This window comes from Talpa occidentalis, unplaced genomic scaffold, assembly GCF_014898055.3.
Source record: "Talpa occidentalis isolate TD23 unplaced genomic scaffold, MPIMG_talOcc4v2.1 talOcc4.12, whole genome shotgun sequence".
Lineage (NCBI taxonomy): Eukaryota > Metazoa > Chordata > Mammalia > Eulipotyphla > Talpidae > Talpa > Talpa occidentalis.
Window position 1 is genome coordinate 42,894,589 of NW_023601212.1, and position 18,764 is coordinate 42,913,352.

Genomic DNA, 18,764 nt, shown 5'->3' on the forward strand with positions numbered 1-18,764 from the left:
GCCCCACTGCCATTTTGCTCCCAAGTTCTTGATGGTCTGACTTGTCTTTTCTTTAGAAGTAAAATAGCTCTGCGTTCATCAAGTCCATTGTGGTTGTTTTTGTGTACTGAATAGGTCTTCCAAACCCAAATCTAAAAGTTACTTTTCCAAAATTAAAATTTTACCAAAATTCCAAGTATTTCTCAATTCTCTTGTCCCCTTGTCTGTAGGAGTGTTCTCTTCCTGTGAGGGTCACACACAGGCTTGCAGATGACACAAAGTGCCACTAGGTGGCGCACACATCAGAAACCCCCCGCCCCCCCCGCCCCCCCCGCCTCCCCCCGCCCCCCCCCCCCCAGCACCCGGCGAGCCCTCCTTCACCACCCCAAAACCCCCTTGTCTCTGACTCGGTATTTGAGGAACTCAAAACTGAATCTGCTGATAGGCAGGGAAGATTGCATTAGGACCATTTCCTGAAAACAAAGTTCCGTGTCCCAAATGAGTGCAAAACACTCAAAATATTCCAACATAGATACACTTTTACTGAGAGAACCAGTCAACTGATTATAAAATGATAACAACTCTCACCAATGCAGGATTTCTAATGAAGCCTCATCGTTTGAACTACAATAGCCAATAATTTCAGAGCTGCTTTCCAGTTAATTAACACTGAGACACAGATATACCCATTGCCTCCATACCTTGTGGGGGCAGAGAGTTGAAGGGGACATGAAGGTGTGTTAATCTAAGGTCAGAAGAGGTAAATGAACTTTATTGTTGAAGATTATATTAATGGGTATACCATCATGGTCCTAAAACACACTTTTAAATTTTGGGGGGTGTGGAGGGATGGGGAAGGCAAAATGCCTAGGCCCTAGAGTCCTGATTTGGCTCTGGGTATTAGGATTCCTAAAGTGGAATTGATTTTTCCAGGCATCAGGGTTACAGAGGTCACTTTCTGGGGTACTGGGACTGTAGCCAACCCTGTAAATATCTGGCACGCCCTCTCCGGACCTTATCAATTCCTTGCTCACCTGCCAGACCCTGACTCCCTGTACGGAGGCAGCTGAGAAGTGCTGGGAGATGAGCCCCTCCTGGTGGAAACTGCCCGCAGCCATTAATGTGGGTCATGGATAAACACCAGCTCCCTCTCCACTGCTCAGGTGCCCACGTGGGACTCAGTTCCGCTCCCACAGGGGGCATGTCTACAACAAGTCAGCTTTGAGTTTCGGTCTTCCTTCCCCTCCCACACTCAAGTTTTGGGGGATGAACAGGCAAACTATTTGCTCACGAATCCTCATCTCAGGGTCTGTTTCTAGCAGGACTCAAACTAAGGCACTGGTGTTCTTAATCTCTCCCCACTCCAGACATGGGAGCCAATGCTTATAGGTTCTGGGATTTTTCCCTTGGGCGGTATCAGTGTCAGCTGTATGACATGTCCATCTGACACCATCATGGATCATACCACCATTGCATTGTGACCAGAGTGCCTGTATTACATCCCATAATTATTCATTCTCTTTTGTGGTGGGAATGAGTTAGCTCTAGTCTCTTAACAAGACTGAAGATTATAATACTGTTGTCTGTGTCCACTGGTATCAGGTCTTAGGACTCATTTTCCTATTAGTTGCAAGCTTGTGCCCGCAACATCTCTCCCTTCCCCCAGCCCACAGCACCTGGAAAGCGCCACCTGTTCCTGGGGTTTGTAGGTGACCCTGTCACTGGTGAGCATGTAAGAGTGTGCTCACACTAACCAAGATGGCTCAGCCTTCTGGACTGTGACTGGAGCCCAGCCGCCTCAGCTGGGGGAGCCGGCAGGAACAGTGATGTCCTTTCAACCTGCGCCACCATGACTGTCAGTTGTGGCAGTTGCTCCTCATGGCTCAGTAACTGCCGCTGTTTGTAATGGACCGATCAGGTGCGAGCTATGAGCTGATTGGTGCTAAATGGTCCAATCCGACTTGTGGCTGGGGCACCCTGAGAGAGGATGTAAGTGAGGGTGGGAGGGAGGTGAGAGACCCTCAGAAGGAGAGAGACACCCACACCAGCCCCTGAAGAAAAAGAAGATGGTTCCAGCCTCCGAAGAAAGAGGAGAAGCAGCATCCAGCAGCTCCCTCTGAGCTGAAAAGAGAAGCCGAAGGACTCTGTCACAGGCTGGGCCTCGGTCCTGCCCCCGAAGTTGCCTGAGAGGAGCCCCGAACACCCTGGGCCTGGTGCCTCAAAGAGCTGTTTGTTGCTGGTGTAGCCCAACAACTCACAAAGAGCTGTTAACACTGGGGGGTCTCTGACGCCACCTCTGCGCGACCCGGAGTGGTCATCAATACTGACCGGTAATGTCCAGCACTCGGGGTGACCGGTGGCGACCATCACAAGCTGGGTGAGGTGGCCGCCACTTGTGGATACAGTGAGCTCTTTGTTTCCCCTATTTGTAAATAACCCCTGGTGGTTGTTCCTGGAGCCTGAGGTCTCTTGCTATTGTGCACGAGGGTGAGAACCCACAGACAGGGACCTGTCCCCTTATCGGGCACTGTCCTTTGTGAGGCTATAGCCCATAGGCCCCTACTGTGTGGGTGGTGTATTGCTATAGCCCTCGGCTTTGGTTTTTGGCCTTTTGGCCTTCTGGGGCTTTTTGATGGCTCTCTGGTCTCAGAGTCCAGCAGGTGGGTGGCCGTTCCATCCTTCCATCCGGCCTCCTGCCTTGTTGCCCTTTTTGTAGCCTTATCCACCAGCCCCTGCATCAGGACCACCTTGAATTTGTGGGTCCATCGTGGACATACTTGTCAAGCAGCACGTGGCGGGGTAGCCCACATCCTTCCTTTATCCCTCACTCACCCTGCTTAGGCACTCAGGGTGTTTTCACATCTGTGATTTCCTTTCTATTAAAGCGACACTGGTAGCAGTGAGGTCAGGAAAACAAGTGGCTTGGTGTTTCTGAGGCTCTCTTTTGGCAAAGCAGGGTGATTATCCCCCGCCCCCACCTGATGCATAGCCCAGCCCCCTTGTCCACCTCGTCTCTCCTGTCCTCTGCTCTCAGGTTCCTGAGGAGTAGCTGGGGAATGCCACCTGGCTGGGGATGGAGTCCTGCAGGGGGGTTCTCCAACCTCCAGACCTGAGGACCACCCTGTTTTCCCTGTGCTTCACCTAGCTGGTCACAGTGGGTGGAACCGTTCACCGTCATCAGCATCATCCATGCGGATAAGACCCTTCAAATGCCCATGTCCCACTTTCTGGCTGTGCTTCCCTCTCTGAGACCTGCTACACCTGGTCACCATGCCCAGTATGCAGACTCATCTGCTGATGGAGAGCCAGGCCATCCCCAAGCCTGCTGTGGGGCTCGAATGTTTTCGTTCACGAGTCTGGGGTACAGCCTCTGCTTCCTCCTCACCCTGAGGGCTACGGTGGCTGTGGTCCTTGAGACTAGCAGGATCTTCTCCTCCTCCATCTGCCGTTGCCAACCCCCCCACCCCCTCCCCGCATCACAGCGCTGCTTCTGTGACGTCGCCGGGTCTTGGAGCTCAGCCGGCCCAGAGCGCGGGCAAGGCGCTGCCCCTCTTCTCAGCATCCTGGTGCTGCTGGTCTCCTTCCTCCCCACCCTCCCCTCCTATGCCACCATCGTGGCGGCCAACAGAGGGCCCCCTCCGCCTGGCGGCCACAAGGCCTTCTCCACCTGCGCGGCCCACCCCACGGTGGTCGTCATGCATTTACTGTGTCTCCATCGTCTGCCTGAGGCCTGATTCCGGAGGAAACGCTGACAAGGACCGGCTGGTGGCCGTGTTCTTCACTGTGGTGACGCCGCGGCCCAGCCCCCTGGGGTACACGCTGCACCACGAGGAGGTGAGGGTGGCTCTGAGCAGGACCCTGGCGCCACGCCCAGGGCTTTCCAGTAGACGCTGGCCGCCCTGCCTGGAACGCAGGAGCCATTCCCATGGCCTTGAATGACGTCCCCTAGGTGAGGCCGTGACAAACATGGCCGAGACCCTGCACCAACTCCACACAGGCTGCCTTTTCTTTGGTCTTCGTTTTAGTCTCTTGGGATGCAATGCGGGCTGCAGGCTTGCTGGCGCCTGTTTGGGGGCGCCATTGCCTAGATGGCGGGAGGGGTTTAGAGCAGTAAGAACTGGAATGGCTCCAGCATCCCTTTATTTTGTCTTAATTACGAGTAGTTTACTTTTTGTTTGTGAGCAGCCCAATGCTGTCTTTGTTAATGTTTCCTGTTGGGAATCGCTCCACTAAATGTTTTAGAATAATTGTCTATTGTTTTTTTTTTTTTTCTTTTAGATTTATTTGTTTATGCATACAAGAGCTGTGGCTCTGGCCAGAGATGCTGGGGTGAGAGGATTCACCAGAGACAGAGTGGGGAACAAAACAGGCAGATTGACTGAAATACACTGCTGAGGGGAGCAGTGGGTGAGTCAGGAGAGGTCTGTCACCCCATGTGGGTTGCTCCCTGGCTGGGGATCGAACTTGTGCTGCTGAGGCTGTGGATTGCTTCATAGTGTGGTGCTTAATCCCTTGTGCCACCAGGGAGGCCCGAGATTATTCTTTTTTATCCTTTAATTATTGGGTGTATGATGGGAAGAAAGGATAGGAGGGGATTTAAAAAAATTGCATTAAAATATACGATACGTAAAATTTGTCACTTTAATCACTTACATATGCCATTCACCCTCAGGAAATGAATTCATCCTGAAAAACATTTAGCAGTTGTTGCCTCAAAAGAAAATACCCTGGGACTTCCTGGTGGCCTAGGGGTTAAGTCTCAGTGCTATCACCACTGCAGCCTGAGTTTGATACTCACCAGGGAGCTAACCTACATGGTGCAGACGACCTTTCCTGTCTTGCTGCTGCTGCTGCTCCCCTCAGCAGTGTATTTCAGTATATTCACCTGTTCTCCCCACTCTGTCTCTGGTGAGTCCTCTCACGCCCCTCCCCACCTCTGTCCTACACCCCAGTTCTTCTATGCAAAAACAAACAACAAAAAACTTTGTTTTTTTAAAAAATAAAACACACACCACACATGACAGGGATTTTGTGCTAGAAAGTTCACAGTATCCAGGTGGACTGCAACCTATGACAAAAGGTGTGGACTCCCTCATTTGTGCAGATTGGGTTTGTCACAAATTTATCAGGTCAAGAATTCCAGATAAGGGGCCTCCCCGGTGGCGCAGCGGTTGAGCGCTGGGTTGCGAAGCTGCCTGCAGCCTCTGCAGCACCGGTTCGATCCGCGGCTGCTCCCCGGCCACCGGAGGAGGGTCCCACATGGCTCGCAGACCTCTCCTGCCGCCCGCTGCTCCCCTCAGCAGTGTACTTCAGTCCTTCTGCCTGCTCTGCTCCCCGCTCTGGCTCTGGTGAATTCTCTCACCCTCCCGCGCTTCTGACTGTACCCAGTGCTTGTATAAATAAATAAAAATAATAAATCTTTAAAAAAAAATTATTAAAAAAAAAAAAAAAAAGAATTCCAGATAAAATGTTTCAGCCTTCAAGTCCAGATCATGAAAAATATGTTGGGTGTCCACAGAATCCTTGTAAACTAATGTTACCCTAATAAAAAGTACAAAAGATGTCCATATTGGGAAAAAGACATAAGGATGGTTGGATTAGTAAAAACTTGTACTCCTCGAGTTCATAAAAATGAACTTCAGTGAATATAAAACTGAAAGTTGTTAAACATTTGATAAGAATCAAGCCCATGTGTTTCCAAAACATTTTTTATTATCCCAATCTGATAACTCTCTATTCATTTAACAGTGATGCCCTTCCCCTGTCCCCACTGACAGTCACTGTCAAACTCAAACCTACTTTTTGTCACTGTGAATTGCCTCTTCTAGATATCTTATATAAGTGGAATCATAATTTTATCTTATTGTATCTGCCGTAATTCACTTAGCATAATGGTTTTTTTTGTTTGTTTTTAAATAATAAATTTTATTTTTATATTCCCCATACAATTGCAACCCCCCCATTCTGACCCCAATCCCTCCCCTCCCGCCCCCCACCCCTCAAAAAGTGTCTCTGGTTCATAGTTTTTTGTTGATTTTGATTTTCACTTTCTTATAGTTATTCATTTTCCTGGTCCCTTATTTAAGTTTTCTAGATTCCTGCTATGAGTGAGACCATCCAATATTTTTCTTTTTCTTTCTGGCTTATTTCGCTGAGCATGATCCCTTCCAGCGCCATCCATGTTGCTGCAGATTGCATGTGTTTATCTTTTTTGAAACTTAGCATAATGTTTTGAAGGTGCATTGTGTTGTATGTATCAGAGCTTCCCTCCTTTATAAGGGTCAATACTATTCCATATATTCATATGGATATAGCATATTTTGTTTATCCATTCATCTGTTGACTGATAGTGGGTTATTTCTACATTTTGACTTGTGAATAATGCTGCTATAAACATTCATATTTAAGTTTTTGACTCCCTGTTTTCAATTCCTTAGTATATGTCTGGAAGTGTAGAATTGCTAGACTATAAGGTAATTGTATGTTTAAATTTTAATAAATCACCAAATTTTTTTCCATAGTGTTCACTTTTTTCCATTCTATTTAGTGGTGTTTGAGGGTTCCAGTTTCTTCACATTTTTGTCAATTCTTGTTATTTTCTGTTTTTAAAATTGTAGCCATCCTTGTAGATGTGAATCGGTATCAATTGTAGTTTTGTGACTTATTTTGTTTAATTCAACATTGATGATGGATTGATACCATCCAAAGTATCTTCTCTGACCACAGTGGAATGAAATGAGAAATTAGTAAAAGGAAACTGAATACTTCACAAACATGCACAAATTATACAACGCAATGGGTGAAAGAAAAATTGTAAGTTAGACTAGAAAGTAATTTGAGATGAATGAAAATGAATACACAATATATTGGTGTGGGGTGTAGTGAGGTTTACCCCAGGAGTGCCTGAATATTCTAGGAAAGATCTGACATATTGTAACAATGCCTGAAAACAAATATGGTTAATTTTGCTAAACACCAAGTTCAACTTCTGGAAAAAAATGTGTGTCCTAATTAATGAAAATGACAATCAAGTTGGGGCTGAGACTAAATAGAGGATGTCACCTGAATGAAAACATTGAGAAAGGATTATTGATGGAGATTTATTTTCTTCTTATTTGACATGGAAAACAAACTCTTGCTATAACAAAGGCCAGATGCTAAAATTGCCTTTCTAGGCTCTTGTACTGATACTTGTTGTCATCCAGTAAGTAATACAGAAGAGCTTGAGGAAAGGATGCAATTAGAGTAAGACAAGCAACTCAAAGGTGTTTGAAGGCTGAATTAAGAATACTCATGGAGAGGTTTTTCCAGAAGAAATTAATTACCTAATACAAATTCACTCAAAAAGTTTCAATGTGATAGTGTCTCAGGGGAACATAACAGTGATGACACTGTGTTTTTGAGGAAGAATGTAACTTTGCATCCACATCCCAGTGAGATCAAAGGTCACTGTTACGTTTCAAAGGAAGAACTGAAAGAACTGAAAAAGGCAATCAGAGGTGAAATTAAGATAACTTCATGATTCGGATTATTTCAAGGATTTTTCTTGATAAATACTTAAATTATTTTAGTAAGTTTGTTGGCTATCAGAAAATACACAGAATATGAATGAGGACATGAGTGATAAGGAAAGTATTGAACATTTCCCCTGCTTAGTAAACTTAAAATGATTTTTAAAAAATTAAAAAAAGTTAAAAAAATCTTCCCACTAGAACTCTCATTTGAAAAATTGATACTTTTTAAAATTAATTTTTTAATTTTCACATCATTGTTCATTTTTAAACAATATTTGCTTCCCCCTGCCTCTCAAGTGTAGTCCCCATTGCATTTCTTTCACCAATGCACCTGTGCACAATCACCTCAGTCCCCTGTGCTCCCCCCTCCCTCTGGTACCTCTCCCTCCTCCTCCCCTGCAGGATGTCTCTGATTTATAATTGTCTGTTTTTGCTTGGTTGTGTTTTGCACAGTTGTTATTTTTTTAAACTGATGTCTTATTTGGTTTCCCTATATTCCTGCTATAAGTGAAACCATCCGATATTTGAAAAATTGATACTTTACAACCAGAAATTGCATGGAAAAGACAACTGATTTTTTAATTTTATATTAAACATATCATTTACACATTGCTATTTGTAAAAGATATTTATGAGAGACTTGTTAAAAAAGAGAGAGCGAAGGTCTCCCTTCGTGGCGCAGCGGTTGAGCACTGGGTTGCGAGGCTGCCTGCAGCCTCTGCAGTGCCAGTTCGATCCCCATCTGCCAGTGAGGGTCCCACAAAAAAAAAAAAGAGCGAATAAACTTAATTTGACCTGTCTAAACACACGGTCTTGCTTAAAAAGAAAAAAAGAAAATATACCCACACTTATGGAAAATGAATAGCTGTTATGCTTCCATTAAGAAAGAAGAGTAGCTCTCCTGCCTGCCTGGGACTATGCAGGTGCTTTTTTTTTCTTTCTCCTAATAAATCTATCTTTCAAAATTAAAAAAAAAAGGAGAGAAAGAAAGAAAAATCCCACATCCATAACAGCTCTATGGGTCAAGGTACTAGAAAATAAAAAGCAAGTTACACGCTAGTGATGGGGCTTCCACCATGATATTCTCCAGAAAAACATGGTCTCTGCTTAATGACCATATCTTCCATTGACCCCAACAGGCTCACCCTTCTCCAATCCACTCTGTGTTCTCAGGAAACTAAACCATTTCCACCACACTGATGGGCTCTCTGGCTTTTGGTTAGGTTTGGCCAGCGGGAGACACTGGCAGGAAATTAAGGGCAGGAGGAGAGAATGTCGGGGTGTTACTCTTCCAAATCAACCTGGTTGCCATGGGTGACTATTCTCTTAACCAGAGACCACAATCCATCCACAAGAACTTTTTCTGGGTAGTTGTAACCACCTTTTCTGTACCTCCGGGCATGTGGGTGTGGACAGCTCCCAGTGTTGCCAGCTCTGGGATGCTCGCGAGTCCTTTGTTCATCCCACACCTTTATGAACAGTCCCCTTAAAATCTGCCCTGTGTCAACCGGCAGGAGCACATCATCCATTTCCTGTTGGATCCTAGTTGCTACTAGAAGGAGAATCACTGAAAAAGGAGGAAGGAAACACCTTAGAAAAACCCTGCAACTCTGACTTGCCTTTAAGGTGCTTCTCCTCTTTTCTCTGTCTTCTGATGTCACCACTGCATACCTCAGTGTGCACATGATTGTATGACTCACAGGGTTAGGATTTTGAAAACTCCAAACAGATGTATGTATTGAAATCCTCTCTTCTTTTTCATTAAATTTTGTTCCCCTGCATCTATTCTGTCATTGTGATCCTTTTACCGGGACCAGCCACCTCAGCTGGGGGAGCCGGCAGGACAGTGATGTCCTTTCACCTGCTGCACCGCAAGTCAGTTGTGGCAGTTGCTCCTCAGAGCCCAGTAACTGCCGGTTTTCTGTAATGGACCAATCAGGTGCGAGCGATGAGCTGATTGGTGCTAAATGGTCCAATCAGACTTCTTTTCTTAAAGATTTATTTATTTATTTATACAAGAACCGGGGTACAGGCAGATGCGCAGGAGGGTGAGAGGGTTCACCAGAGACAGAGCAGAGAGTGGAACAGGCAGACTGACGAAGCACACTGCTGAGGGGAGCAGCGGTGAGACAGGAGAGGTCTGCTGTGCCCTGTGGGACCCTTGCCGGCTGGCGGGAATCAAACCAGCGCTGCAGAGGCTGCGGGCAGCTTCACAGCCCAGCGCACAACCGCCTGCGCCACCAGGGGAGGCCCCTGGTCCAGTCAGACTTGTGGGTGAAAGAGGCCATAAGCCAGGGTTGGAGGGAGCTAGAGCCCCTGAAGATAAGGAGATGACAACCTTAACCCTGAGAGAAGAGGACAAGGGGGCTCCCTGAAGAAGAAGGAGAGACGACGCCAGCCCCTGAAGAAAAGAAGACGGCTCCAGCCTCGGAGGAAAGAGGAGAAGCAGCATCCAGCAGCTCCCTCGAGGCGGGAAGAGAAGCCGAAGGACTGTCACAGGCTGGGCCTCGGTCCTGCCCCCGAAGTTGCCTGAGAGGAGCCCCGAACACCCTGGGCCTGGTGCCTCAAAGAGCTGTTCGTTGCTGGTGTAGCCCAACCACTCACAAAGAGCTGCTAACACTGGGGGGGTCTCTGACGCCGCCTCTGCGCGACCCGGAGTGGTCATCAATACTGACCGGTAATGTCCAGCACTCCGGGTGACCGGTGGCGACCATCACAACCTGGGTGAGGTGGCCGCCACCTGTGGGTACAGCGAGCTCTTTGTTTCCCCCGTTTGTAAATAACCCCTGGTGGTTGTTCCTGGAGCCTGAGGTCTCTTGCTATTGTGCACGAGGGTGAGAACCCACAGACAGGGACCTGTCCCCTTATTGGACACAGGCCTTTGTCAGTCTGTAGCTCTTGGTTTTTGGTCTTTTGGCCTTTTTGGGCTTTGTGGTGGCTCTGGGCAGGCGGGTGGCCGTTTCATCCAGGTGGCATCCTGCCCTGTGGCCTCTTTTGTGGCCCTCTCCACCCCTGTTTCAATCCTACAAAAAGAGGGTGATGCCCACTTCTGGAAGGAGTTGGGCAACAAATGGCATTTCTAGTACTAGGGGTAGTGAAGGAGAGATGGAAGATGGGAAAATAAGTGGAGTCCTGAAATCCAAATGAAGGGCAATATTGCAAGGGGCCTTTACAATGACCTCCAAAGATAATTACCTCTGGTGTTCATGACATTTCTCCCCCTTGAGTAATTTGCTTTTAACCAACAAATTATGAAAAAATTGAGGGGATGTCACTTCAGCCATGTTACAAAGATTTTGACCTTTTTCTCACTAGTATCTCTTGCCTTTGCTGGTTTGTGGGAGCAAACCTCCAAGTTGAAGAAGCTCTCATGGCAAGAAATGGAGGGGTAGCCTCTCTCCAACAGCGAGGAATTGAAGTTCTTGGTCTAACAGTTCTTGAGGATCTGAAGCCAGCCTACAAACAAATCAGTGAACGAGGAAAATGATCCTTTCCCAGTTTCCAGATGAGGCTTCTGCCCTTGCCAACATCTTGATTGCAGCCTATGAGTGATCATGAAGCTGGCGTCTGTTAATCCATATTCAGTTTCTGGATTTGCAAAAATAATGAGCTGTTAAAATATACGATTTTAAGTTACTAAGTTCGGGGTGCTCTTCTGTGATAATAGATAATGATATAGGATGTGTGTAAGTATGGGGTATCAAAGTGAGGATCTTCTTATCTCTCCCCCATGTAGCTTGACTCATCTAACTCCCATTTTTTCCTCTTACATCTTGCTTCTCTAACTTCTTCCCTGAAATGTGTTTTAGTTTAAGTTTCAGGGAATTTTTGGAAGCAGGGCCCCTGCTAGCCCCAGAAATGAGAATTTTATTATAAGCCTATCAGAAAAGTATTATTTTTTTGCCAGAAGGTGTTATGGGAGTGGGAATATTACTCAGTTATGGCCAGTAAGAGTGGGAGGAAGATCAACTGAGGGGGATTATGTAGTTTTCTTGTATTTAAAAAAGAGTTGAGAGAGACATTTTCTTTTCTTGCCTCTATCTGAGCCTGCATGAGCAGGTGGTATCTGGAGCCTCTGTAGCACCTTGTGATACAACATCTGAGAGTCTCAGAGTAGAAAAGAAGAAAAAATGCTGGATTGTTGACACTTCTTGTCATGTAAAAGAATGCATTATTCATATCATTAAACATATCATTTTTTTGTTTTAATTTTTTTTTAAATTTATACAAGAACTGGGGTACAGGTCAGATGCACGGGAGGGTGAGAGGATTCATCAGAGACAGAGCGGAGAACAGAACAGGCAGACTGACAAAATACACTGCTGGGGGAGCAGTGGGCGTGACAAGAGAGGTCTGCCGCGCCATGTGGGACCCTTGCCAGCAGGCCGGGATCTAACTGGCGCTGCTGAGGCTGCAGACAGCTTCACAGCGCTGTGCTCAACTGCCTGCACCACCAGGGGAGGCCCTGCATTTGGGTTTTCTGACACTTGCAGCCCACCCCTCAAACCAAAATGGATATTTGAAGTGATATTTTGCTCCAAGCCCTCCCACTACCTAGAGGCCATGATCATTACAGAAACTTTCTGAGCTTTCCTATTGGTACAATTTTGGGGAGACTGGGGGGTTGTTCTGGAAACGAATCAGTCACAAATAGTACATAAGCATCATGCAGGGAAACATGAGTTGTGGTGACCATTTAGTGTGACTGGAGGGCCTTAATCCCTCCTTTGGGAAAATGGAATTTGATGTGTGTATGGTAGGGAGGGATTTTTGTACTGTTTTCTGAGGGAACCATTGGCAAAATCATGATTTAAACATTACGTTATCACATCTGTTAGGATAATTAGCATAAAAAAAGGAACCAGAAAATAACAAGTCTTTTGTAGAGAAATTGGGAGTCCTTATGAACTATTGGTAGGAACGTAAAATGGAAGAGCTGCTTTTGAAAACCGTATGGTGCGTCCTCAAACTATTAAAAATAGAATTACTGTTGGGGTATCATGTAACAGAGTTAAAACTTTATTCAGCTGAACAGTGCTGGGAGACACAAAATAGATAAGGAAAACCGGTGAGTGGCCATGGGAACCTGGCTACAAGCCACATAACTGAGAAGGGGCCAACCAGAAGTCCAAGGAATGCGGAAATGGGCAACAGAACCAGAAAGGACATCTCCACTATAGAAGACCCCCGCAGCCCTGATGTCCCAGCAGATAGCAAACGGCAGTGGCCAGCTCCCCCAGTGATGAAAAAGCCTGAGAAGACGGGTTATAAAAGGGAGGCCCAGGGGTTAAAATCTCAGCGCTATCAAGCTATTACCAGCCACTGCAACATGAGTTCAATCACCTGCTAGGGAGCTGATCCACATGGAGCATCAGACCTCTCCTGTCTCACCTGCTGCTCCCCTCAGCAGTGTATTTTAGTAGATCTGTTAGGGGGAAAAGGATGTCCTAAAGCTAATTCCATACAGGCTTTGTGGACTCCACCCCCACTCCAGACTAAAGCCATCAGGACATTGGGAAAGACAAATTCCATCACGACCAAAGGGAAGGTTGCTGGAAACTGACGGTGGGGTTAAGCAGCCAGGTTTGGTATAAAACCAGACATGTGGGGGCCTTCCCGGTGGTGCAGCGGTTGAAGCACTGGGTTGCGAAGCTGCCCGCGGCCTCTGCAGCGCCGGTTCCATCCCTGGCTGCTCCCTGGCCACTGGAGGAGGGTCCCACATGGCGCGCAGACCTCTCCTGCCGCCCGCTGCTCCCCTCAGCAGTGTACTTTGTCCTTCTGCCTGCTCTGCTCCCCACTCTGGCTCTGGTGATTTCTCTCACCCTCCCGCGCTTCTGACTGTACCCAGTGCTTGTATAAATAAATAAATAAAAATGAAAATCTTTAAAAAAAAAAAAACAGGCAAAAAAATCTCATTTAAAAAAGAAAAATAAAACCAGACATGTGGGCTTTGGGTGGTTCCCTTTTTGGCTCTCCGCCAGCTCGCAGCATGCTCGGGGCCAGCTCTCAGAGTGCCATTGGGTTTCCAGGTCGGTGGATCGGGTAGGATGCATTAAAGACTTTATTTCCCTATTTTCCTCCCGAGTTGTATATTTCCTCATTTCTCTTTCCCTTGTTAATAAACCTTTTATTAACCTTTTGTGTGTGCCTGTAGTGGAGTATTAATAAGTCCCTTTTAAGCGCATGGGTGAGGACTCACAGCCAGACAACCTGTTTTATATCGGGGCTGCTCTGTAACAGATCTAGGCAGCCAGGTAGTTCTGCTCTCCACTCTGGTGAATCCTCTCCCTCCCTCCTCCCATATCTGTCTTACACCCAGTTCTTGTATGCATAAATAAAATAACTCTTGAGACCTCCCTGGTGATGCAAGGGGTTAAGATGCAACTTATGAAACTATCCACAGCCACTGCAGTATGAGTTCGATCCCCGGCCAGGGAGATACTCACATGGCGCAGCAGACCTCTCCTGTCTCACCTGCTGCTTCCCTCAGCAGTGCAGTTCAGTCAATCTGCCTGTTCTGCTCCCTACTCTGTCTCTGGTGAATCCTCTCATCCCCACACCCCTGCACCTCTGGCCTGTATCCCAGTTCTTGTATGCATAAATGAATCAATCTTTAAAAATAAATAAATAAAATTTTTATAAAAAATAAAAGGGAGGCCCAAATCCTTCTTCCCATGCACATTTCTTGCCCCCTGCTCACTTGCAGGAAATATCAATAAATACGTGTTCTCAACTCTGTCTCTGGTGAATTATTTCAACCCCCCCCCCCACCCCTGTCCAGCATCTCTGGCCTCACCACCATCTTATACCACACGATCACCACATGGTCTAACAATCTGACTTCTGGGTCCATATTTGAGGGAACTGAAAGCAGGATTTCAAAGAATTACATGTGCATCCATGTTCACAGCAGCATTCTTCACCATCGCCCAAAGATGGAAGTAATTTATGTGTCTGCTGAGGAATGAATGGATAAACAAAATGGTGTGTACTTATACAACAGAATGTTATTGAGCTTTCAAAAAGGGAAGAAATTTAGACACATGTTGCAGTGTGGATGAACTTAAACATCCTGCTATGTCCTAGAAGCCAGTCACATAAGGACCAACACTGCCTGACTCCACTTACATGAGGTATGGAGACTGACCAAATTAGCAGAGATAGAAAGTAGAACGGTAGTAGCCACAGTGTGTGGTAGGGTGGTGTGGAGGGTTGTAATTTAATGCAAGGGAGTTTCAGTTTTGCAAGATGACCAAGTTCAGGAGCCGGTGGTGGAGATCGCAGCACAACCTGCCCAGGTGCATACATCAGATGGTGAAGATGGCAAATTGTATGTTATGCATCTTTTACCATAATTAAATGTGAAAAATAAAGTTAAAAATAGCTATGCTCTTCCAGGCAGCCGATATTAGCAAGAGAAGGACTTATTTGTTCTGTAGTTATCTTGGTGCTGAAAGATTTGAAGGCAACTCCCTAGGCCAGCAGAACCAGAAAGACTGGTCCAAGACCACACACCCTTCTCATAAAGACGGCGCCCTTATCCAGGGAACATAGTCTAATGAGTCACCCACTCACTGCATCTAGTTCAACATTTAATATCTGTCTTTCCAGCCCTGGGATAGATTCTCACGGTCTGGAAGCCTACAAACTTAAAAACCAAAAAAAACTTCATCAGCATGCAGAACAAATGGTAAAACCATAGTAAAACAAAACAAAAATAAAAAGCCTTATTGGGAGTATGCAAAATACACAGAAGTCAGGGGACTTCAGCAAATTTTAAATTTCATTAGGCAGGAATTGGGAAGACTTACTGAGAGTAATTTCTTTTTCCATTGTCCTCATGGTCCTTGACTTGGATCTCTGGAAGGCTGCTCACCTCTGTCCCCCATGGTCACTTTCAAAGCTTTTGGATATTTTTTTGGGAGGGGGTTGCTCATGGTGAATCCTCTCACCCTCCCGCACCTCTCTCTGGCCTGTACCCCAGCTCTTTTATAAAAATTAATAAATCTAAAAAAAAAAAATCTCCAGGGAGTTCCATGTGCAAACAATCCTAGCCAAAGATTTCCTGTTATACAGTCCTTTCCAATTAAAAAAAATGGGTAAAAGACATAAAATTGGCCACCGTAGCCATTTTTAAGTGTACATTAATGTGTGCATTAAGTGTACCATGGCATTAAATAGTCAAAATTTGTAGCTGTCAGCACCATCCATCAGTAAAACTAAAACTCTGTCCCCGTTAACACTCACCCACCACCAGGCACCCACATGTCTGTATTAATAATTTTGACCACTCTATGGACTAAGTGTTAGGGGGAAAGGATGTTCTGAGCTAATCCCATGCAGGCTTTGTGGATTCCACCCCCACTCCAGACCAAAGCCATCAGGACATTGGGAAAGACAAATCCTGTCACCACCAAAGGGAAGGTGGCAGGGACCTGAGGGTGGAGTTAAGCAGCCAGGGTTGGTATAAAAAACCAAACACGTGGGCCTTGGGGGGACTCGCTCTCTCACTCGCCTCCTGGCTTCATGGCTCCTGGCTCCTGGCCAGCTTTCAGAGTACTATTTGTGATTCCAGATTGGTGGATCAGGTAGGACACATTTAAAACTTTGTCTCCCACTTTTCTCCCTGAGTTGTACATTTCCTCATTTGCCCTTCCCTTATAAATAGACCTTTTATTAACCTTTCGTGTGTGCCTGCAGTAGAGTATTGGTAAGTCCTTTTAAGTGCGCGGGTGAGGACCCAGTCAGGCAACCCGTTTTGTATTGGGGCTACCCTATAACATAAGTACAGGTGGAATCACACAGCATTTTGTGACTGCTTAATTTCTCTTAGTATTGTGTCCTCCAGGTGCATCCATCCTACAGGTCCTAAACCTGAATCCTGTATTCTAAACTGTTCTTGGAACTTGGCATTTTTTGAGGCTTTTGAAAAAAGGCCACTCTCTTGCTAAATTACCTCATAAGGACACACCTTTTATCACTGCTTCCCTGAGAGCCCAGGTCATGACACTCAATTTAAATTGTAGCCTTCATGGAGAGACAACCTTAATGTAATTATGGTTCCTTCCATCTCTACTTGCCCAATACTCTTCTCTTTTTATTAATAGTGGCAAGAAGTAGCAAACAAATATGACAAATAATCTAGCTTCTCCCGACCCTTCCTGGGGGGTTCTTGATGTAATAGGCACTTACAAGACATCATGGTTTTTACTTCATGCTTTGCTTTATAACACAGATCACTGGCTTTCCACCATGTATCTGTGGCCTCCTACCACCTGATTGTTAAGACAATGCCTCTAGTTTAGGTTTCTACTAGAGCAAAACCTCACTTCCAGTATTGACTTTTATATTGGTTACTACAATAACAAAGAGAAACTGAAATACATTTTGTGTCTTGCTCATGTACAAGTCTAGTGGTGGGTGGTTTAGGACTCGTACACTGGTTCTGCTTTCCTTAAATTCTGGCTTCCATCTCTGGGTCCAGAGTAACTTCTTTGGCTCCAACCATCACATCTACACCCCAAGCTACAGAAGAGGTATAAGGCTCAAAGTAGCACATACCCTTTCCTTTTCCTGGCACACTGTGGATATGGAGGTCATCCACCTGTCCACGTGCCACTGACCAGAACTATGATACAGGCTACCATTGGCAGCGAGGGTGTCAGATATATGTTCCCTAGGTGGATGAGCATATGCTAGTCCACATTTTCAGAATTCTATTTTTTTTTAAAAAAGATTTATTTATTCATGCATACAAGAACCGGGTACAAGCCAGATGCGTGGGAGGGTGAGAGGATTCACCAGAGACCGAGCAGGGAACAGAACAGGAAAACTGGCTGAAATACACTGCTGAGGGGAGCAGCGGGGGAGACAGGAGAGGTCTGCCATGCCATGTAGGACCCTCGCGGACTGACCAGGATGGAACCCGCTCTGCAGAGGCTGTGGACAGTTTCACAGTGCTGCACTCAACCGCCTGCACCACCAGGGAAGGCCCGAGAATTTTTATTATTACTATTATTTTTTAAAAGATTTTTATTTATTTTTTAATTTTTATACAAGAGCTGGGGTACAGGCCAGAGGTGCGGGAGTGTGAGAGGATTCACCAGAGACAGAGCAGGGAGCAGAACAGGCAGATGACAGAAATATACTGCTGAGGGGAGCAGCGGGCGAGACAGGAGAGGTCTGCCATGCCACGTGGGATTCTCTCTGGCCGGCCGGGATCGAACCCACACTGCAGAGGCTGCGGACAGCTTCACAGCGCTGTGCTCTACCATCTGCGCCACCGGGGAGGCCCTGAGAATTCTGTTATTAAATGGGAAGGGGAGAATAAATTGTGGACAAGAAGCAACATATGGCTTGCATCATACCATGAGGAAAGTGAGCATTTCTATTTTATGAAGACTCAGAGTTTAAGAAACTTGCCCAATACCACGCTGCTACTGAGAGGTCAAGCTGCGACTGAGTCCCCAGCCATCTGTGCTCTTGATAGTTTTAACCAGTTCTTTTGGAGCCAGGGCCCTGGGGGTGTAATGGAGAGATTAAAAATAATCCCAAGGAAATGTGAGATGAGAAGAGGAAGTAGGATTTAAAAAAAGAAATTCCCAAATTTCCACCCCAGGTAGATTAATGGGACACTCAAGAGAAAAAATTCTAAGTTCAGCGTATTTTTGGTTATTTAATATTAAAACTTCTATTCTTGGGATAGGAGATTCCAATATCTCCTTAAGTCACTGGGTGTGACTAAAAAGGTACACACTTTAGTTGTGGTGAGTTTTGAGAAAACAATTCTCTGCCAATAATAATTGCTTTTTGTTTTATATTACATTGAAGCATGGTGACCTGGAAGAAGCAGGCTGGGGACCTTAGTAACAAACCTTTTGCTCAGTTCTGGTATGCAATTTAGTCCCTGATATGAATCTTAGGCCATACAGTGCCATGAGGCAGGACGGACCTTGGGGGTCCCATGACTACTGAAACCTTCACTCATCCTTGTTATGCAACTATACAATTTACCTCTCAGTATGCAGCCATGTCATATTTGACCATGTATAGTTGCCAATGCAAACCCACCCGGAACCTTGTAGAAACTGACAGTGTATATAAGCCCCCAACTTCCTACAGACAGGCTCAGCCTTGGGATGTGAATCCACTGAGTCAGGTGCATTAAATCTGCTTCTTGTTAGCGCTGGTGTCCACATTTCCTTTGTGCCATATAACATTTCACATAAACTATAATATCATACATTATACATTTATAGATGATATACTTTG

At 45.8% G+C, this 18,764-nt stretch overlaps 1 pseudogene; it reads left to right on the forward strand.

Moving 5' to 3' along the window:
• Positions 1–6,940: 6,940 nt before the first annotated feature.
• Positions 6,941–7,611, forward strand: LOC119242182 (isopentenyl-diphosphate Delta-isomerase 1-like; annotated as a pseudogene).
• The last annotated feature ends 11,153 nt before the right edge of the window (positions 7,612–18,764 follow it).